At 41.0% G+C, this 21,858-nt stretch overlaps 1 protein-coding gene and 1 long non-coding RNA gene across 4 annotated transcripts in view; one reads left to right on the forward strand and one right to left on the reverse strand.

Annotated features, from left to right (window-relative positions):
- LOC141076508 (uncharacterized) overlaps positions 1-21,858 on the forward strand; it is a 158,715-nt gene that overhangs the window by 123,512 nt on the left and 13,345 nt on the right. The window contains exon 3 of the long non-coding RNA XR_012227506.1: positions 5,000-5,173. This is a non-coding gene — a long non-coding RNA (uncharacterized lncRNA). The remainder of the gene's footprint in view (positions 1-4,999; positions 5,174-21,858) is intronic.
- LOC141076507 (mitotic spindle assembly checkpoint protein MAD1-like) overlaps positions 1-21,858 on the reverse strand; it is a 620,485-nt gene that overhangs the window by 51,978 nt on the left and 546,649 nt on the right. The gene's annotated exons all lie outside the window — the stretch shown is intronic.

Below are 21,858 nucleotides of genomic sequence, written 5' to 3' on the forward strand. Positions count from 1 at the left end.
TCGTGAGTGATCATCTCGTTTCGAACAGTACAGAGGTGCACATGTTTGGCCTCCACTCAATTCATTGCCAGTGGAGCTACTGTAAAAAAAAAAAAAAAGTGAACTTGCCTATTTCCGGCAGTCCCATAGACAATGAAAGGCGTGAAGGTCAAGCATACATACATCCCCTTCATTTTATACGGGGTTCTCCAGACCCAGTGCACAATTTTCTGTATTGCTGGGATTAGCAGTGGTTAGACCTCCAGTGATCAGTAAGTTATTCCCCATCACAAGGCTATGTATGGGATACTTTTTTATTCTGGCAATACCCATTTTAAGGAGTCAATATCCCCCATAGCCTGCAGCAAAAACTATTTAATTTCAGGTCCCTGAAAAACAGAAAATCTTAATATTACTTCTTCAGCCTGGTAATCTTCCTTCCGAGCGTCCCGGCCAGAACTATGAAGTGAACAAACAAGGACTGTGAATGATGATCTGAACCTCATTTCTATAGATGTATCTCACTAATCAAGAGAAGGAAACAGATTGTCAAATCTTAAACGTGAGGCCCATTGGTCACCATACAAAACCCGCTTTCTTCTTGTCTCGTCTTGTAAAACATGTGCAAATGTGCTGGCACGCTATTAAAAAACACAAGCCTGTTATAACAGGAGCGACAATCCTGGGGAATATTGGGTGCAGCTAAACATATGTATAATTCAAAAGATAAATGCCTGCCAGATTTCTGTTCAAAAGTACCGCATTCATTGCAAAAGGGAAAAAAAAACACAAACAGATGGGGTGACAAGCAAATTCGGCATTTACGAAGAGCGATGAAATGGAGGAAACGGAGGGAGATAAGCTATTTCTCTGTAAAATGCAGGCTAATTTCACAGATAATGCAGGGACTGAGTATCATATGGCGACGCACATAATCTCCTGGCTCTTAGGATGAATCATATTGCAGGAAGCGACTTCCAGTTAATCTACTGCCACTAGACCTCTAATGTAAACTCTACTGACACAGGCAGTGATGCATGAACCTTCACATCTCCTCGAGCATGTTGCAGGGTTTCGGCGGGCCAAGAAAGTGTTTGTCTTTCTAGAAGTGTTGGCGGCTGACTTATTCTTTGCTGGTAGCCACTCGTGAGTCTATGGCATTTCTAGACCTGGAGAAGCGCAGAGCAATCACTTCCTCACTACCCAGCAGAAGCAGAGCTGCCAAGTGTCTCGGATCTTCTCAGATAGTCTCAGCGTTGAGATATCATAAGTTCGAAAGCGGTCAGAGAACTTCACTCACTTTTTGGTCATTTTATTTGGTTATCTCTGACCTCAAAAGCCTTCGGGAAGCCAAATTACAGGACCCACAGATAGTACCATGTTAGTGCGGTGTTATCAGAGTTAAACTTTTCTATATCTTTGCATAGTATACAAATTAGTGCCTGTCTCCCTAGTATTAAGAGGCAGCTACTCAATAAGTCAATGACTGACCCTTTAACAAGTCTTAATGAATAAGGATATAAACTAAACAATCCAGAAAAGGGTACGAGAGGCAAGAACCTCAATAATAATGTGACATATAATGCTATCTCAATTATGAGGAATAAAGAGGCTGTCCAAACCAAGAAATCAGTGATTATAGTCATAAAAGTAATCCAGAAGTTAAAGGGGTTGTCCAGGACTTTAACATAGATGACCTATCCTTAGGTCATTAATATCTTATCGGTAGAGGTTCCACACCTTGCACCCCTGACGATCAACTGCTCCCGATGGCGATCATAAGTGCCCAGTTGCTGAGCTCCGTCAACTTCTATAGTGGCCACGGCTGGGTACTATACATCTGCCCCCAACTGATTCGTCCAGAGGGGTTAATACGCAGTACCTGTTCTGGGTCACTATGCCGCTAAAGAAGCTTTCCTATGTAGCTCCTCAACTGAGCACATCCAGCCGCCGAGGTGGGCACCAGTGGCTGTTGATTGGCAGGGGTGCTGGGTGGCACGCCTCTACTGATCAGATATTGATTATCTATTCTAAGGATAGTCCATCAATGTAAAAATCTAGGACAACCGCTTTAAGATAACCAAACATTCACAAGTCATTGACCAACGTTAGGTTAGGTGTTGAATAACACTATTTTTTGCGCCATGATATCAAAGTGAGGTGTTATCAGAGTTAAACTTTTCTATATCTTTGCATAGTATACAAATTAGTGCCTGTCTCCTATCTTTGCATAGTATACAAATTAGTGCCTGTCTCCCTAGTATTAAGAGGCAGCTACTCAATAAGTCAATGACTGACCCTTTAACAAGTCTTAATGAATAAGGATATAAACTAAACAATCCAGAAAAGGGTACGAGAGGCAAGACCTCAAAAACCTGAGGAAAGGAAGCTCTTTCTTTTCGAGGCAACTGGTTTGGCTAAAGGTAGGACATGGACTTAAAAAATGGAGGCCACCTCTAACAGGTGGCATAAGAGAGACAGTTTTCTTTATACTGGAGCAAACAATTGTGGAATTCTTTTTCCTGTACATCCCGTTTAAAGGGGTTTCGCAGATAAAGCATTCATGGAATATCCTTAGCAAGTAACCCTACCTATTCTGATACAGGGGGTCTCCTAAGGCCCATTTGATGTGGTAAAGCAACAGCCAGCTGCATCAACTCCAGTTAAGGCTGTCCCTTAACCAAAGCTGCAAGATTTTCTAACAAAGAAAAAAAAAAACCTTCTGGGTAGCAGTTCTGTCTACACTGTGTGTAGATATCATTGGACATATTTACGCCCATGAGATATAGGTTGCCGAAAGCCAGGGGCATGTATCACTCATAGGACCCATCACAACAAAAAAGATAACGTTAACTACTGGTATACTTTTTTGTGGTGGTCTGGAGAAGCACAGAGGGTAGAAAAGCAGTGTGCGCTTAGCCCAAATAGCCACAAGGCAAATAAGGTAATGTGAGCTTTTTTTGGTCTACTGTATCCATCTTCCCGTTCCTTCTCAACATTTATGCCATTGTTAGAGACTGTGTCGGGTTTTATAGCAGTTTATACGGCAGAGGGGAATGACAGGGCCGCACAAGATCTGTCTCCGGAGAGCACGTCAGGAAGGCATACCCTCCAACATAAGAGCCCATGAAGGGGAATTAAAAATGGCAAGCGAAACGCTACATATTACGAGGCAAGCACTTGAGTTATGGGGATCTAGAGAACATTAAATGATTTAAAAGTTAATTAAATCAAATGGTATAAAGTCTGTCAGCCCCAGGTGTTTATTACACAAGAGTGTGCTGCGTACAGTGCTCGACAAAGAGAGACCAAGGATCCGAACGGCAAGAACGGAAATCCTTGTCAAGTGATATATTACCAGCTAATCCTGCTGCTAAATCAGTTCAGTTCTGGCACCTGTGTTCTGATAATCTGCTAGGCTCATGAGAGCCGGCTCATTTGCATTGTACCGTTTTCGCAAAATTAGAAGGAAATGGATATTTAGGGAGAAGAAACCCTACGGGCTTCGGGCACAAAACATGGGAATACCAAAAGTCCAGACCAGTAGAGATGAACAAAAAGATTTATACCAGCAAGATGTTTCTGTGTAGATGCCACTGCATGGGGAAAAGTATTACAAGGACACCGTTCTCTCCTGGTTCTCCTCTCTGACCGCCCCTTTACTGTATCTTTTGCCGGTTCCTCCTCCTCTCACCTTCCCCTTACTGTTGGGGTTCCTCAAGGATCAGTCCTAGGCCTCCTCCTCTTCTCCTTGTACACTGCCCCTATTGGTCAAACAATCAGTAGATTTGGTTTCCAGTACCATCTCTATGCTGATGACACCCAATTATACGCTTCTTCTCCTGACATCACGCCAGCCTTTCTAGAAAACACCAGCGATTGTCTAAACGCTGTGTCTAACATCATGTCCTCACTATATCTGAAACTGAACCTGTCAAAGACTGAACTCCTTGTGTTTCCTCCCTCTACTAATGTACCTATACCCGACATTGCCATTTCTGTGTGTGGCTCCACTATTACTCCCCAGCAAAAGGCCCGCTGTCTTGGGGTCATACTTGATTCCGAGCTTTCCTTTGCCCCCCACATTCAATCACTGTCTCGCTCTTGTCATCTGCACCTCAAAAACATTTCTAGAATTCGACCTTTTCTTACTTTTGAGTCTGCAAAAACTCTTACTGTTTCTCTTATTCATTCTCGTCTCAACTATTGTAACTCTTCTAATCGGTCTCCCTCTTACCAAACTCTCCCCTCTGTCTTGAATGCTGCAGCCAGGATCATATTCCTCACCAATCGTTACACTGATGCCTCTACCTTGTGCCAGTCATTACACTGGCTACCCATCCACTACAAAATTCAGTATAAACTTATTACCCTCACCCACAAAGCCCTCCATGGCTCAGCACCACCCTACATCTCCCTTGTTTCAGTATATCACCCTACCCGCGCCCTCCGTTCTGCTGATGACCTGAGGTTAGCATCCTCAATAATCAGAACCTCCCACTCCCGTCTCCAAGACTTTACACGTGCTGCGCCAATTCTTTGGAATGCACTTCCCAGGTCAATACGATTAGTCCCCAATCCCAACAATTTTAAGCGTGCCCTGAAAATGCATTCATTCAGACTGGCCTATCGCCTCAACACATTAACTTAATCTATCCCTATGTGGCACAGCCAAAAGTTTTACCATAACCAGGTTCCCCGCATCATGTTCCCACATGCTTTATGCATCCATTAGCCCTCTGTGTCTGTACTGATACACACTTAACATTATGGCTGGTCCATACAATCAGGGCAACTGTTACCACCCACCTTTCGTGTCTCCCTTTTTTTTCCTCAGACTGTAAGCTTGCGAGCAGGGCCCTCATTCCTCTTGGTATTTGTTATAATCTATGTGATTATTGTTATGCTGTAATGTCTATTGTCTGTACAAATCCCCTCCGAAATGTAAAGTGCTGCGGAATATGTCGGCGCTATAGAAATAAAATTTATTATTTATTATTATTACATGATCGCCCTTCAGATGAATGGCCATCCGTGCGATAAAATGAAGGCTCAAGCCTCTAAGAACTGAAGCCGCTCTTACGGAAAGGATCTCCGCTTTGACTCTTGAGATGTCAATCAAGCAAGAGGACTATTTTCATCAGAATCTGGGATCCACATCAATGGCCACAACACTAGTTCCTTGTCTGGCCTGGTGAGTTGGCTTTTTAACCACATCATTAAGTTGGAGAATGAATAAAGAGGTAACTGTGAATATGCATCATGGCTCTTACCGATCTACTGGAGTTACAAAATAGGCAAGAGTGTTTGGCTGTTCTAGAGACGTCCATAAAAGTGACTCTACAGAGTGGCATAGCCACCTTTCTCCATCCCGACAGAGGTCGGGAGTCTCCAGAGTGAGGATCCTGAGAATATGCCTGAATCCTTCCAATGTTAGGAATACCCACCCCTTTAAATTATTTTCATCGCTTGGAGTTTTTCTTCACTATTTGGCCTAATTATAATTTATGTCAGCTCCATTTTTAATTACTGCTCAATAAGCATGGTGGCTATATGAAATCATAACAGAAAACAACTTTGCACCTGAAAATGAAGGAGGAAGCAACTGGTTTTAATATTCATTTGTTTAGAGTGACCCCGCACAACACGCTCATCCATTCCGGTTTTACAATGCAATCCATCATGCGCCCAGAATACCTGGCATTGTGGAGGAAAGCTCGCCAGTAATAAATTGAATGCAATTAGCATCTAAAATGAAGCTTCTCGAAGATAGAGAAGACAATTATACTATTTAACAGTCGAGAAGCATGAAAGGTCTATGCCGCCAACTCATATTTTGTGCATTGGAATGAAATCCACGAGAAAATTACTGATAGGACTTAGGTGTGTGTTTTTGCTGGTTTATTGTGACATAAATCAGGGACGGCTTAAATGCCCAAGAAAATATTGTACTAAATTACCATGAAATCACAATTAATTTTAATGTGTCACATTACAACTTTTCATTCACAGCCCCTTTTTCTGAGCAATGTCACTGTAATTACTGTAATCTGTGCGCTGATGACATGAAAGGGAAAACAATATGCTACATGCGTATAGCTACGTGATATGTAGACTATGTACCTAGCACCCAGGGGCAAAATAATCTTCATAAAGAGGCTATGCCAGACACACTTTTAGACCTTTTTGACAAAAATTAGAAGAAAAGCTAATGAAAACCTAGGCAGAAGTTCCAAATGAAAGTGTGAACTAAGTCGAATTCCCGATGGAATCTTGTCATTTATAATAATGGATCACTTAGGCTCTCCTCTGGCACTAGGGCCACGGTTTCACTCTAACGGGCCTCTCAAAAGTCTGAACATTTGCAGAGCAAATCATTTACATACAGAAAATGTAAGAAAGCAGGAAGTAAAGTCCTGGATGCTAGGTATGTGTCACCTATATACAGAAATTGTAAGAAAGCGGGAAGTAAAGTCCTGGATGCTAGGTATGTGTCACCTATATACAGAAATTGTAAGAAAGCGGGAAGTAAAGTCCTGGATGCTAGGTATGTGTCACCTATATACAGAAATTGTAAGAAAGCGGGAAGTAAAGTCCTGGATGCTAGGTATGTGTCACCTATATACAGAAATTGTAAGAAAGCCGGAAGTAAAGTCCTGGATGCTAGGTATGTGTCACCTATATACAGAAATTGTAAGAAAGCCGGAAGTAAAGTCCTGGATGCTAGGTACAGTGGGGCAAAAAAGTATTTAGTCAGTCAGCAATAGTGCAAGTTCCACCACTTAAAAAGATGAGAGGCGTCTGTAATTTACATCATAGGTAGACCTCAACTATGGGAGACAAACTGAGAAAAAAAAATCCAGAAAATCACATTGTCTGGTTTTTTTTCATTTTATTTGCATATTATGGTGGAAAATAAGTATTTGGTCAGAAACAAAATTTCATCTCAATACTTTGTGATATATCCTTTGTTGGCAATGACAGAGGTCAAACGTTTTCTGTAAGTCTTCACAAGGTTGCCACACACTGTTGTTGGTATGTTGGCCCATTCCTCCATGCAGATCTCCTCTAGAGCAGTGATGTTTTTGGCTTTTCGCTTGGCAACACGGACTTTCAACTCCCTCCAAAGGTTTTCTATAGGGTTGAGATCTGGAGACTGGCTAGGCCACTCCAGGACCTTGAAATGCTTCTTACGAAGCCACTCCTTCGTTGCCCTGGCGGTGTGCTTTGGATCATTGTCATGTTGAAAGACCCAGCCACGTTTCATCATCAATGCCCTTGCTGATGGAAGGAGGTTTGCACTCAAAATCTCACGATACATGGCCCCATTCATTCTTTCATGTACCCGGATCAGTCGTCCTGGCCCCTTTGCAGAGAAACAGCCCCAAAGCATGATGTTTCCACCACCATGCTTTACAGTAGGTATGGTGTTTGATGGATGCAACTCAGTATTCTTTTTCCTACAAACACGACAAGTTGTGTTTCTACCAAACAGTTCCAGTTTGGTTTCACAGACCATAGGACATTCTCCCAAAACTCCTCTGGATCATCCAAATGCTCTCTAGCAAACTTCAGACGGGCCCGGACATGTACAGGCTTAAGCAGTGGGACACGTCTGGCACTGCAGGATCTGAGTCCATGGTGGCGTAGTGTGTTACTTATGGTAGGCCTTGTTACATTGGTCCCAGCTCTCTGCAGTTCATTCACTAGGTCCCCCCGCATGGTTCTGGGATTTTTGCTCACCGTTCTCGTGATCATTCTGACCCCACGGGGTGGGATTTTGCGTGGAGCACCAGATCGAGGGACATTATCAGTGGTCTTGTATGTCTTCCATTTTCTAATTATTGCTCCCACAGTTGATTTCTTCACTCCAAGCTGGTTGGCTATTGCAGATTCAGTCTTCCCAGCCTGGTGCAGGGCTACAATTTTGTTTCTGGTGTCCTTTGACAGCTCTTTGGTCTTCACCATAGTGGAGTTTGGAGTCAGACTGTTTGAGGGTGTGCACAGGTGTCTTTTTATACTGATAACAAGTTTAAACAGGTGCCATTACTACAGGTAATGAGTGGAGGAAAGAGGAGACTCTTAAAGAAGAAGTTACAGGTCTGTGAGAGCCAGAAATCTTGATTGCTTGTTTCTGACCAAATACTTATTTTCCACCATAATATGCAAATAAAATGAAAAAAAAACAGAATGTGATTTTCTGGATTTTTTTTTATCAGTTTGTCTCCCATAGTTGAGGTCTACCTATGATGTAAATTACAGACGCCTCTCATCTTTTTAAGTGGTGGAACTTGCACTATTGCTGACTGACTAAATACTTTTTTGCCCCACTGTATGTGTCACCTATATACAGAAATTGTAAGAAAGCGGGAAGTAAAGTCCTGGATGCTAGGTATGTGTCACCTATATACAGAAATTGTAAGAAAGCGGAAAGTAAAGTCCTGGATGCTAGGTATGTGTCACCTATATACAGAAATTGTAAGAAAGCAGGAAGTAAAGTCCTGGATGCTAGGTATGTGTCACCTATATACAGAAATTATAAGAAAGCGGAAAGTAAAGTCCTGGATGCTAGGTATGTGTCCCCTATATACAGAAATTGTAAGAAAGCGGAAAGTAAAGTCCTGGATGCTAGGTATGTGTCACCTATATACAGAAATTGTAAGAAAGTGGAAAGTAAAGTCCTGGATGCTAGGTATGTGTCACCTATATACAGAAATTGTAAGAAAGCGGAAAGTAAAGTCCTGGATGCTAGGTATGTGTCACCTATATACAGAAATTGTAAGAAAGCGGGAAGTAAAGTCCTGGATGCTAGGTATGTGTCACCTATATACAGAAATTGTAAGAAAGCGGGAAGTAAAGTCCTGGATGCTAGGTATGTGTCACCTATATACAGAAATTGTAAGAAAGCGGAAAGTAAAGTCCTGGATGCTAGGTATGTGTCACCTATATACAGAAATTGTAAGAAAGCGGGAAGTAAAGTCCTGGATGCTAGGTATGTGTCACCTATATACAGAAATTGTAAGAAAGCGGGAAGTAAAGTCCTGGATGCTAGGTATGTGTCACCTATATACAGAAATTGTAAGAAAGCGGGAAGTAAAGTCCTGGATGCTAGGTATGTGTCACCTATATACAGAAATTGTAAGAAAGCGGGAAGTAAAGTCCTGGATGCTAGGTACAGTGGGGCAAAAAAGTATTTAGTCAGTCAGCAATAGTGCAAGTTCCACCACTTAAAAAGATGAGAGGCATCTGTAATTTACATCATAGGTAGACCTCAACTATGGGAGACAAACTGAGAAAAAAAAATCCAGAAAATCACATTGTCTGTTTTTTTTTCATTTTATTTGCATATTATGGTGGAAAATAAGTATTTGGTCAGAAACAAAATTTCATCTCAATACTTTGTGATATATCCTTTGTTGGCAATGACAGAGGTCAAACGTTTTCTGTAAGTCTTCACAAGGTTGCCACACACTGTTGTTGGTATGTTGGCCCATTCCTCCATGCAGATCTCCTCTAGAGCAGTGATGTTTTTGGCTTTTCGCTTGGCAACACGGACTTTCAACTCCCTCCAAAGGTTTCCTATAGGGTTGAGATCTGGAGACTGGCTAGGCCACTCCAGGACCTTGAAATGCTTCTTACGAAGCCACTCCTTCGTTGCCCTGGCGGTGTGATTTGGATCATTGTCATGTTGAAAGACCCAGCCAAGTTTCATATTCAATGCCCTTGCTGATGGAAGGAGGTTTGCACTCAAAATCTCACGATACATGGCCCCATTCATTCTTTCATGTACCCGGATCAGTCGTCCTGGCCCCTTTGCAGAGAAACAGCCCCAAAGCATGATGTTTCCACCACCATGCTTTACAGTAGGTATGGTGTTTGATGGATGCAACTCAGTATTCTTTTTCCTCCAAACACGACAAGTTGTGTTTCTACCAAACAGTTCCAGTTTGGTTTCATCAGACCATAGGACATTCTCCCAAAACTCCTCTGGATCATCCAAATGCTCTCTAGCAAACTTCAGACGGGCCCGGACATGTACAGGCTTAAGCAGTGGGACACGTCTGGCACTGCAGGATCTGAGTCCATGGTGGCGTAGTGTGTTACTTATGGTAGGCCTTGTTACATTGGTCCCAGCTCTCTGCAGTTCATTCACTAGGTCCCCCCGCGTGGTTCTGGGATTTTTGCTCACCGTTCTTGTGATCATTCTGACCCCACGGGGTGGGATTTTGCGTGGAGCACCAGATCGAGGGAGATTATCAGTAGTCTTGTATGTCTTCCATTTTCTAATTATTGCTCCCACAGTTGATTTCTTCACTCCAAGCTGGTTGGCTATTGCAGATTCAGTCTTCCCAGCCTGGTGCAGGGCTACAATTTTGTTTCTGGTGTCCTTTGACAGCTCTTTGGTCTTCACCATAGTGGAGTTTGGAGTCAGACTGTTTGAGGGTGTGCACAGGTGTCTTTTTATCCTGATAACAAGTTTAAACAGGTGCCATTACTACAGGTAATGAGTGGAGGAAAGAGGAGACTCTTAAAGAAGAAGTTACAGGTCTGTGAGAGCCAGAAATCTTGATTGCTTGTTTCTGACCAAATACTTATTTTCCACCATAATATGCAAATAAAATGAAAAAAAAACAGACAATGTGATTTTCTGGATTTTTTTTCTCAGTTTGTCTCCCATAGTTGAGGTCTACCTATGATGTAAATTACAGACACCTCTCATCTTTTTAAGTGGTGGAACTTGCACTATTGCTGACTGACTAAATACTTTTTTGCCCCACTGTATGTGTCACCTATATACAGAAATTGTAAGAAAGCGGGAAGTAAAGTCCTGGATGCTAGGTATGTGTCACCTATATACAGAAATTGTAAGAAAGCGGGAAGTAAAGTCCTGGATGCTAGGTATGTGTCACCTATATACAGAAATTGTAAGAAAGCGGGAAGTAAAGTCCTGGATGCTAGGTATGTGTCACCTATATACAGAAATTGTAAGAAAGCGGGAAGTAAAGTCCTGGATGCTAGGTATGTGTCACCTAGGTGGCTGGCCTGTGTAATTTAAGTCCCACAAAGTCTATCAGTAGCATTACGTTACTGACAGGGTATTTATTCAACTGGATTTTGGTTCCGGGATTTAGGATGGACCAAAAAGCCTGGGTGGGAAAAGTGGCTCCCATACCATAGTTAGCATAGCAGTGTGTGTGTTTTGGAACTGGAGAAAGACAGAGCTTGTGGATAGTCTGTACTGCAGCCTGAGAGGTTCCTGTAATACCAAGCTGGTGAGATAGTTTTGATCTACTATGCCTTAGCCAGAGACAAATAGTATTAGAGCATGACACTCCTGACAGCAGGTGCACATGTAGGAGTCTAATCCGTAGTATAATATTTATAAAGATCTTGGCACCATTCTGTGCCTTTTTCTACACACATACAGTACTTTTGGTCATTGTGGTCAAAGAGTTCTATTTTAGGACTTGTTTCCAAAATGCACGAGCCTTGTTTAGCTTTCTTTTGCATACTTCTGAAGCAGAATTTTATACTGAGGATGCAGGAGAGGTTTTTTCTGATGATTCTTCCATGAAGACCGACCATATTTATGCAGGTTTCTCTGAACAGTAGAACAATGTACCACAACTCCAGAGTCTGCTAAATCTTATGAAAGTCTTTTGTAGTCAAGCGGGGGTTCTGATTTGCCTCTCTATCAATCCTACGAGCAGCTATCACTGAAATTTTGCTTGGTCTTCCAGACCTTATCTTGACCTCCACTGTTCCTGTTATCTGCCATTTCTTAATCACATTTCAAACTGAGATAAGGTCAACTTGAAAACGCTTTGCTATTTTCTTATAGCAGTCTTCTGCTTTGTGGCCTCATTTTCATAGTGCTAGGCAGCTGCTTAGAAGAACCCATGGCTGCTGTCTTTTGGCACAAGGTTAGAGGAGGCTGGGTTTTTAGAAAGCTGGGAAATTTGCATCACCTGACCTTTCCTAACTATGATAGTCAACAAGCCATAACCCCAACAGGCTAATTAAGGTCTGAAACCTTAGTCAAAGTTATCTGATCACACAAATCTACAAGGGTGACCACACTTTTGCATCGGTGCATGTTCCTTTTAGTAATTTTTAAAATGTAGAAGATGACAATATATATTTATTGCCTAAAATACAAAGGAAATGTGTCATCTTCACCTTTAGGCCTTTTAGAGATCATTTACTTAACTGTTCACAATAACCATAGTTTTGACTAAGGGTGCTCAAACTTTTATATGCCATTGTACACTGTGTGCAGAATTATTAGGCAAATTAGTATATTGATCACATCATCCTTGTTATACATGTTGTCCAACTGCAAGCTGTATAGGCTTGAAAGCCAACCCCAATTATGTAAATCAGGTGATTTGCATCTCTGTAATGAGGAGGGGTGTGGTCTAATGACATCAACACCCTATATAAGGCGTGCTTAATTATTAGGTAACTTTCTTTCCTTTGGCAAAATGGGTCAGAGGAGAGGTTTGACGGACTCTGAAAAGTCAAAAATTGTGCGATGTCTTGCAGAGGGATGCAGCAGTCTTGAAATTGCCAAACCTTTGAAGTGTGATCACCGAACAATCAAGCGTTTCATGGCAAATAGCCAACAGGGTCGGCAAGAAGCGTGTTGATAAAAAAAAAGGCGCAAAATAACTGCCCATGAATTGAGGAAAATCAAGCGCCAAGATGCCATTTGCCACCAGTTTTGCCATATTTCAGAGCTGCAACGTTACTGGAGTATCAAAAAGCACAAGGTGTGCCATACTCAGGGATATGGCCAGGTAAGGAAGGCTGAAAAACGACCACCTTTGAACAAGAAACATAAGATAAAATGTCAAGACTGGGCCAAGAAATATCTTAAGACTGATTTTTCTAAGGTTTTATGGACTGATGAAATGAGAGTGACTCTTGATGGGCCCGAGGCTGGATCAGTAAAGGGCAGAGAGCTACACTCCGACTCAGACGCCAGCAAGGTGGAGGTGGGGTACTGGTATGGGCTGGTATCATCAAAGATGAACTTGTGGGACCTTTTCAGGTTGAGGATGGAGTGAAGCTCAACTCCAAGACCTACTGCCAGTTTCTGGAAGATACCTTCTTCAAGGAGTGGTACAGGAAGAAGTCGGTATCATTCAAGAAAAACATGATTTTCATGCAGGACAATGCTCCATCACACGCATCCAAATACTCCACAGTGTGGCTGCCCAGTAAAGGTCTAAAAGAAGAAAAAATAATGGCATGGCCCCCTTGGTCAGCTGATCTGAACCCCATAGAGAACCTGTGGTCCCTCATAAAATGTGAGATCTACAGGGAGGGAAAACAGTACACCTCTCCGAACAGTGTCAGGGAGGCTGTGGTGGCTGCGGCACGCAATGTTGATCGTAAACAGATCAAGCAACTGACAGATTCTATGGATGGAAGGCTTTTGAGTGTCATCATAAAGAAAGGTGGCTATATTGGTCACTGATTATTTTTATTTTGTTTTTGAATGTCAGAAATGTTTATTTCTAAATTTTGTGTTGTTACATTGGTTTACCTGGTGAAAATAAACAAGTGAGATGGGTATATATTTGGTTTTTACTAAGTTGCCTAATAATTCTGCACAGTAATAGTTACCTGAAAAAACAGATATCCTCCTAAGATAGCCAAATCTAAAAAAAAAACCAACTCCAACTTCCAAAAATATTAAGCTTTGATATTTATGAGTCTTTTGGGTTGATTGAGAACATAGTTGTTCAATAATAAAAATAATCCTCTCAAATACAACTTGCCTAATAATTCTGCACGCAGTGCATATAGAAACTATTTTTTTTCTAAGGACGGATTTTCTAAAAATGACCCTAAATGACCAGATTTTTTAATATAGTGTAGTAATAATAAGTAAATGCATACTGCCATGATTTACATACAGGGCAACATTGCTTAAGGTCAAGGCTATTTCGTAAGAGAATTCAATCTGAACTGCAAAATAGCTCAAAAAGCCTTTAAGTGAGTAAGATGGAAGTCCTGTTGATTTGGTAGAATAGTTAAATCAATATTCGCTGGACGGGGGATATAGCGGATGGTGTAGCTGCTAAACTGAGAATAGTAGGTTTACATAGTAATAATATACCAGAGAAGTACTAACATACTATACTAGAGCAAGGAGAAAAGGGAATAGCTGAAAATTCCCTCAAGTATGGAAACAATGGGATGGTTATTAGAAACAGAAGGAATAGCCTACAGGATCAGCCTAGTATAACCTTCTGAACTTTATATACTTATAGCGTTGTTTACCCATTTGCCCCTTACCTTACCCTCATTTCCGCATTTGGAAATATCTGTAATTATTTTTTTCCATCTATTCATGATCCATGCATCTTACAATGAAGTGAGCAATGCTCTCTAACAAATAATTAAGAACTTCCATTGGTTCTTCATGGGCCTAAACATGGGAGCAAAAGTGCCAAATGGGAATGTACGTTTTGGTATACTGATGTTTGCAAAGTACAAAAATAAATACGGTAATCTGCCTATCTACTGTCCCATATCCTCCATTATGATCTTGTATCACCTGATGAACTGTTACATCCTACAGAAATAGGCATTTAATTCTGCCTTACAGCTGAGGATAGGACGACATCTCCATGTATGAACCCAATGGAAAAGTCTTCCTACACAACTGCCTAAATAGTTTGGCGTCTGGTGTGGTCTTCAAGAATACAGAGATTAGGATTACAGAAATGACAATCTTCCAGTGTCTGTTCACACTCTCGCCATGAACAAGTTAATCAAACTCCTCTTGGAGACCTTCAAAAGTCAGAAACTTCAGTATTGTAGGATGCCTCCCCTCACTATTAATAAGGCTCATTGTGAGAAGTAATTACAGTCTCTATCATGCGGCGTCAGGCACTTTTATCCACGCAGAACATTCGCTGACTTCAAACTCTATCATTCAACATGCTGCCAACTACGTATGGGTAACTCGAAAGTTTTCTCATGTGAAGAATTAATAAACTATGGAGATTTTCCTGAAGAATTAGGTCATCAATTGTGATTTTAAACCCCAGAAGGAGGCATAAAGTGCCGCTATCCAAATGATGACCTTGCCGGATTTCAATGAATGGTCTTATAGACTCCATGTGAATTGTGGATGCCATGATAACTTGCAAAAAAGTAAAAAACTTAATCATATCAGTCTATAAAATTTTCCAGATTGTGTATTACAGAAGCAGATAGTCAGTGTATTCTTCTCTTGACGAATAGATGGAGCAACATGACCATCAAAAAGTTTGGCTTGTTTGGATGTACTTTAGTTGTTACTTTAGACAGTGATATTGCAAAATATCCATGTGGCTCCAACAAAGCTCCTAAGTGGTTACTGACAGCCACCACAATGTCAAAGCAGCAGATGCAACAAAGCCACCATTGCTACCAAACTCCTCCACCATCCTCCAGTATCCAGTTGGCAGCTGAAGCGCAACAGTGATGTCATGTGCCAGGGAGTCTGGACGCTAAATCTACTAGATAAAAATCAATCAATAAGAAGGGCCTCCTGACATTTGTCTGAGTTGCAGTCCCTAAGCCTTATTTACTGCCTCCAGCTTCTCATAGCTGTCAGTAAAGCCAGTGTTTGACCCAGCTTGTCTTCCGATTGTGCACTTGGATTTGAAGCCTTCTCTGCCATCTATTCATCACGGATTCCTAGTAGTATGACTGTTTTCCTAAGTGTTCTTCTCCAGAATATGTTTCTGACACATCTTTATGGTCTGAGTCATGGCTTCATCTATCTACATCCTTGTGAAAGCCTCACCGCTACACCTGCTGTCAATGAGTGACCTGGGGACCCGACTCGTGAAGAATAGAAGGATATCTCCATGGTTCCACTTTCCAAGGTATGCTTAAGTAACATCAACCTTTGGGATCACAAATATAGGCATCAGGTTGGTACACAGAAGTATGTTCATCATCACTGTCAGACTGGGGTGCCAAGGGCCCACCAGTGACCAACTCTGAGGGCCCATTGTTCAACTACATGTAAATATTACAATATCCTCTTTCACAAATGTATATAATATGTTAGTTAAATGAATGATGAGATTATAGTTCTGTCTGTACATAGAGAATCAAGTTTTATTGTGCTCATTTAGAAGGATGGTGGGAGGTCCACTCAAGGATATGGGCCTACCAGGGGAATTACCTGCCAAACTGTGGGCCATTCTAAGCCTGTTTAATGTCAACATCATATTTTTCAGGCTCTTGAGTTGCAGAAAAGGGAAATATTAAATTAGCAATTGTCAGCTTCAGGATTTTAAGACATTTTGGACAATTGTATGCTTCCAACTTTTTAGTTAAGAGTTTAGGGAGAACCCTTGTTTGCTCCACCATGACTTTGTGCAAGATCTACACAGGGCAAAGTCTGTTCATTTTATATTTTTTTCTACTATCAACAGGAACCTAATTAATCTTTAAGAAAAGGAAAAGAAATTGCGTCATTTTGACACTAGAAAACCAGTAGTATCCCAGTGAAATCATATCCTTTATTACAGGCCTATTAATGAAAAATCAATATATACTCGTGTGATTATGTATTGTAGAAACCATGGCAATGGCTCATCCAAAGCCCTGGAAATTCATAATAATGTAAACTACCTCTTTGCATGTTTAGGAACATAAATTCTGGACCTAAATGATAGAAATGTGTGACTATAAAGAAAACAACTCTGCAATACAAGTTGTTGAAAAATGAAACTACGTGCGTCTCCTCTGTATTATTCACTATTGTGTCCATTGTCAAAATGGTAAAACTGGAATTCAGAAAGCGACACAAAAAGCCAACTGGAAGTGAGCTACTGACACATCCAAGAGATGGGAATGATTACAGAAACAGCACCTTCTGGTCCTGTGTCTATCTGGCATTACACTGTATGTGTCCAAAAAAATCACATATGATGAGAATTGAGTGGTGCAAGCACAATGACAAAATCAGAAAGAAGAGTGACTCATAGACATTGTCAGCCTAGTGGTTGCGTAATTGGAAGTGGATGGTAGAGGATCTATTTACACTGCCCAATTTTCCCCTCTACTCAATAGTTTCTATTCAATTGTACCAATAGATTAAGATCATCAATAAAACTATTAGTGTCATCTTTATTGGTTTCTCATAGATCTAACCACTGTAGGTTGCAAGATCATTAAAGGTCCCTCAAATCAACGTCTCCTGTAGAAAGCAACAATGGCGCTTTGGCAGAAGAGTTTCTACTGATAGTAATACCCACCATATCCTCGGGCGTGGTTTTTCAAACCACTATTTTTTAAAGCTTATGTGTGGTCATCACGCACAATCTACAGCAATGTTGTCCAAACTTTTGGCGTCTCTGGACCACATTGGAAGAAGAGTTGCCTTGGGCCATGCAATGAGGTTTGGTCACTTAACCAAGATGACAACAAAGGTCAAACTGTACTAATAGTACAAAACTGGCATTATCAGTGTGGTTTAGTTTTTTCTTTTTAAGACTGGTGGCCCAGCTAGTAACGAGCAATTGTGAAGACAAGCAGGATATTTGCCAAGATATAGAAGTACCCTTAATAATCAAATAAGAATACTTACCCAAGTTCGAAATATCATTAAACTCCTAATGGTGCAATGCTAGGTTGAAATATTATTGATAATCTCTTCCTTGCCAAGTCACCACGAGCATATGTAAATGTCTGACGGTGTCAGTTTTACTGGTTGCGCTTGGAAGGTAAAACACTAGATGCCAAACAGTCACATGTGCACAAAGAGCGAGTGAGAGTACGTATGTTTCTACCCAACATTGAGGCATGAAATCTCAAAAGAAATCTCATAATAGTTCAAGTTTATGATTTTGTGTTAGGCTGCATTCATAGCCACATACAGGTTTCACATCCCTGATCTACGGCTTTATACACATCAACTTTTGGCCTTGTTTGTTGCTTCGTTGAGGCTTCTGTCTAAAACCCTGAAAAACGGATTTGAATGCAACTCCCAACTGAGTGAATCACTACAATGAGGCAGATGGAGTCACTCTGCTCCATCTGGCCTGTGATCTAGAAGTGCCTTTTTTAAGGCAAGAACAAGTGTGGTGGACAGTGCTTTTGTGCCCACCTAAAATGACCAACACTACCAGAAAGGAGGACAGACAGAAGACAAAGTCAGCATCATGATAGTGAATGGTGCCATTGGTTGTTCCATTCTAAACTCTTTTTCAGGTCAGATGGAAGCCCCAAAAACCTGAATGTGATGTGAGCCAGGCGTAAATCTCATACACACCCCAGGAGCCTCTGGGCTACAATGCTACTATTGTGAAATTCAAAGTACTGTATATAACAGATACAAGAAAAAATAATAAAAGAAAGAAAACAAAGTATAAACATTATGGAAATAATTTCCCACAGTCTGCATGCAATAAAAACAAAACAATATCGAGTCAGTCCTCCAAATCACAATAAGCAACACTAAAGAAATTCAATTATTGGGAGATTTGCATGCCTTTAAGAATTTCTCACTCTTCCATACTTTACAGCCATTTGTAATAGTTTCGCTCGGCGCCAGTTGGTTACTTGGCTTTCGGGAGGATGGAAAGAACATAACTTGCTCTTTTATCTGCTCTTCGATTAAATGAATCCTTTCAATGTAGATACTGAATAATTACACACGTTTTATCGCTGCATATTAGACAGCGATATAAAACATGCAAATAGCATTCATCGCTCAAGTCCAGCTTTGCTAAGCATAGTAATATTCTCGAACCCCCAAGTGACTCATATCTCCTTCTGCCGTGCCATCGACAGAGCGCCATAACTCATAACTGTTTGCACTAAACCATCCAGCAGACAGCTCAGAAGTCTGACGACGCGCCCCGAGTTCTCCACGGGACTTCCTGCGGGGAATACGGAGCAGTTGACAAAATGGGATATGATAAGACGTCAACTTAAAATATATAGAAAGATTTGTTTTGGATCCATCTGCTGGGGCTAATTTGTTAATTATTAAGTAGCTCATTTATCATCTCTGCCTGCTTGATCTGTTTTATTACTCTGCTGTCTGCGGAATATGGGAATGATTGGGAGAACGAAGGCGGAATTCATTAAGAGACAAGAGTCCAGAAACAGAGCTGCGCCAAACAGATTAAAAATCACTCGTCACACGCGCACGGCTCGGGCACCGGTTGAGTGTTGTTATCTATACAAATATTAGTGCAGGCCGCTCTGTGAAGTCTTTGAGAGGACAATCGTAGGAGCGCAGTTGATACTTGCAGACATCAACAAAAAATGAGGCGTTAAGTTATTGAAGGGTTTTTCTCTGAAATAAGTTGTTCAAAGTGTCAATCAGACGTGTCGTAAAACTTCTTATTTTAGAAAAAGCAGAGTAGCCTCACGCCCTCCCATAAGCTACAACACTCTTGTCCATAGACTAAAGGCCCTCATACACACTATCAGCGGGATCGGCAGATAGTCTAATGTGTATGGCCATCTCCTGATTCACCCGCAACATATAATGATGGGATAGACACATTGGAATTATAAAGGCTGATAATTTTCTTCTCATCTGGAAAAGGCTCTCTAATAGAGAACACCGGAGCTCTCCTGTGTACAGGGGAGTCGGGCAAGATATCCCGCTGAATGGTTGTTTGCTTGGCGGCTAACATTAATGGTGGACTTTAGTCTGGAATTGCTAGAATCCGGGAACGACTGCTAGATCCTCCACCAATCATACATAAAATGGAACTCCTTCCTGTTATCAGTGGAAAGTTGACTTCATTTATTTTAATAAAAGGGATACATGCAGGGCAAGTTCTTTACTTAGAAGTGAATAAAAATACAATTTTATTTATTGTTATACAGTGGTGCTAGAACGTTAGTGAACTCTGAATTCTCCATATTTCTGTATAACTTGGAACTAAAACTACACCAGTTTTTCACACAAGTCCCAAAAGTAGATAGAGAACCGAAATTAAACAAATAAGTCAAAAATATTAGACTGTCTTTTTTTTGTTGACGAAAGTGATCCCAATACAACATGACAGTGATTGGCAAAAGTATGTGAACCTTTGCTTTCAGTATCTGTTGTGACCTCCTTGAGCAGCAAACCACTAAATCGAAATCTTTCCCGTAATTGTTGATTAGTCCTGCACATTGGCTTGGAGGAAGGTTAGCCCATTCTGACCTACAAAACAGCTTCAGGTCTGTTACGTTGATGGGTTTTCTCCCACAAACTGCTTGCTTCTTTCCACAACATTTCTATAGGATTATGGTAAGGACTTTGACTTGGCTATTCCAAAATTTTTAATTTAAAATTTTTGAAAAATAATTTCTGGACTTTGGGTAATTGTTTGGCTACTTGAGTTTCATCTCGTGGACAAATGTCCCAACATTTTCTTTTAGAATTTACTGGTATAATTCAGAAATCATTGTCCCATTAATGATAAGCCATCCTGGCCCAGATGCAGCAAAATAGGCACAAACCATGATACTACAGCAACTGTGTTTCATAACTGGTATGAAATTTATATGCTTCATTGCAGCGTTTTCCTCTCTCCAAACAGAATGCTTCCAATTTAAACTAAAAAAGTTCTATTTTGGTTTTATATATCCACAGACCACTGTTCCAATAGTCATCTGTCTTGTCCAGGTGATCTTTAGCAAACTGCAGTTGGGAAAAAATGTTCTTTTTTGACAACAGGGGCTATCGCCTTGTAAACCTGCCATGAACACCATTATTGTTCAGTGTCCTAGTGATGGTGGACTCATGAGCATTCACGTGAGCTAATGTGAGAAGCCTTTAGTTGCTTAGATGTTACCTTGAGCTCCTTTGTGACGTAGCGTACAATTATACGCCTTGCTCTTTGAGTGATCTTTGCTGGACGACCACACCCGGGGAGGGTAATAATGGTCTTGAATTTCCTCCATTTGATGTTAATTTCACCTTCAAATGATCTGATAATTTTACTAATCTTAAAAGGTTGACATACTTTTGCCTCTCAAAGCCATGTAATATTGGATCATTTCCCTCATTTAAAAATGGCCAAGTCTAATATTTTGACTCATTTGTTTAATTTGATTCTCTATGTACTTTTAGGATTGGTGTGAAAATATGATTTAGTTTTAGGCCAAATTTATAAAAAAAAAAAAAAAAAAAAAAAGTAAAATGCTCAAGGGTTGACAAACTTGAACGCACCAACATTCTGATCTCTGTAACACTCTCGCTTCCCATCAATCTAAAGTATGAAGGAAACAGGACGTTTTAGATCAGGAATGGGAAACCTCAGGCCCCCTGGACCATTTATGGTCTGCGATGACCTTTTCTCCACCCCCCTCGGGCAGATTCCTGTGGACCGTAGTGCTTGGGCCAGCAGCTGTATTTGGATGGCCACCGGCCTTTCAATATCTTCTTGCTCTGTGAGCATGCCCACACAGTGTTCACTACTGAAGATTAAGGCACATGCAATGAAAGATTATGTCCTGACAAGTGCCAGCATCAGGATGCACTTTGTGGACGGAGCTAGCGCACAATTTCTACAGCCCTCGAGGGATGGTATAAATATCCTTACCCCTGCTTTAGATTATTTCTTGCCAGCTGTGATGTTGCTCCTTCATTCTGAGAATTATTTTAGGTTCCTGTGGTCATATCCACACTTATAACTAAGTGTTGGAGTATCCAAATGTGACTTTTAAAAGGAACAAAAGGAACCTGCCATGCCAAAAACAAAAGTGGGGATCAAGCAATTCAGCAGGAGGAGCTGAGCAGACTGATACATGGTTTTGTGAGAAACTAGTATACATTATTGATTTACCTATTATGCTTAGAAGCCTACTAGGCAGTCCTAAGTGATAACTGACAGCTGTGTTTGGCTGTAAGTC

This window comes from Dendrobates tinctorius, unplaced genomic scaffold, assembly GCF_039654945.1.
Source record: "Dendrobates tinctorius isolate UK_male_01 unplaced genomic scaffold, ASM3965494v1 ptg000420l, whole genome shotgun sequence".
Taxonomy (NCBI): domain Eukaryota; kingdom Metazoa; phylum Chordata; class Amphibia; order Anura; family Dendrobatidae; genus Dendrobates; species Dendrobates tinctorius.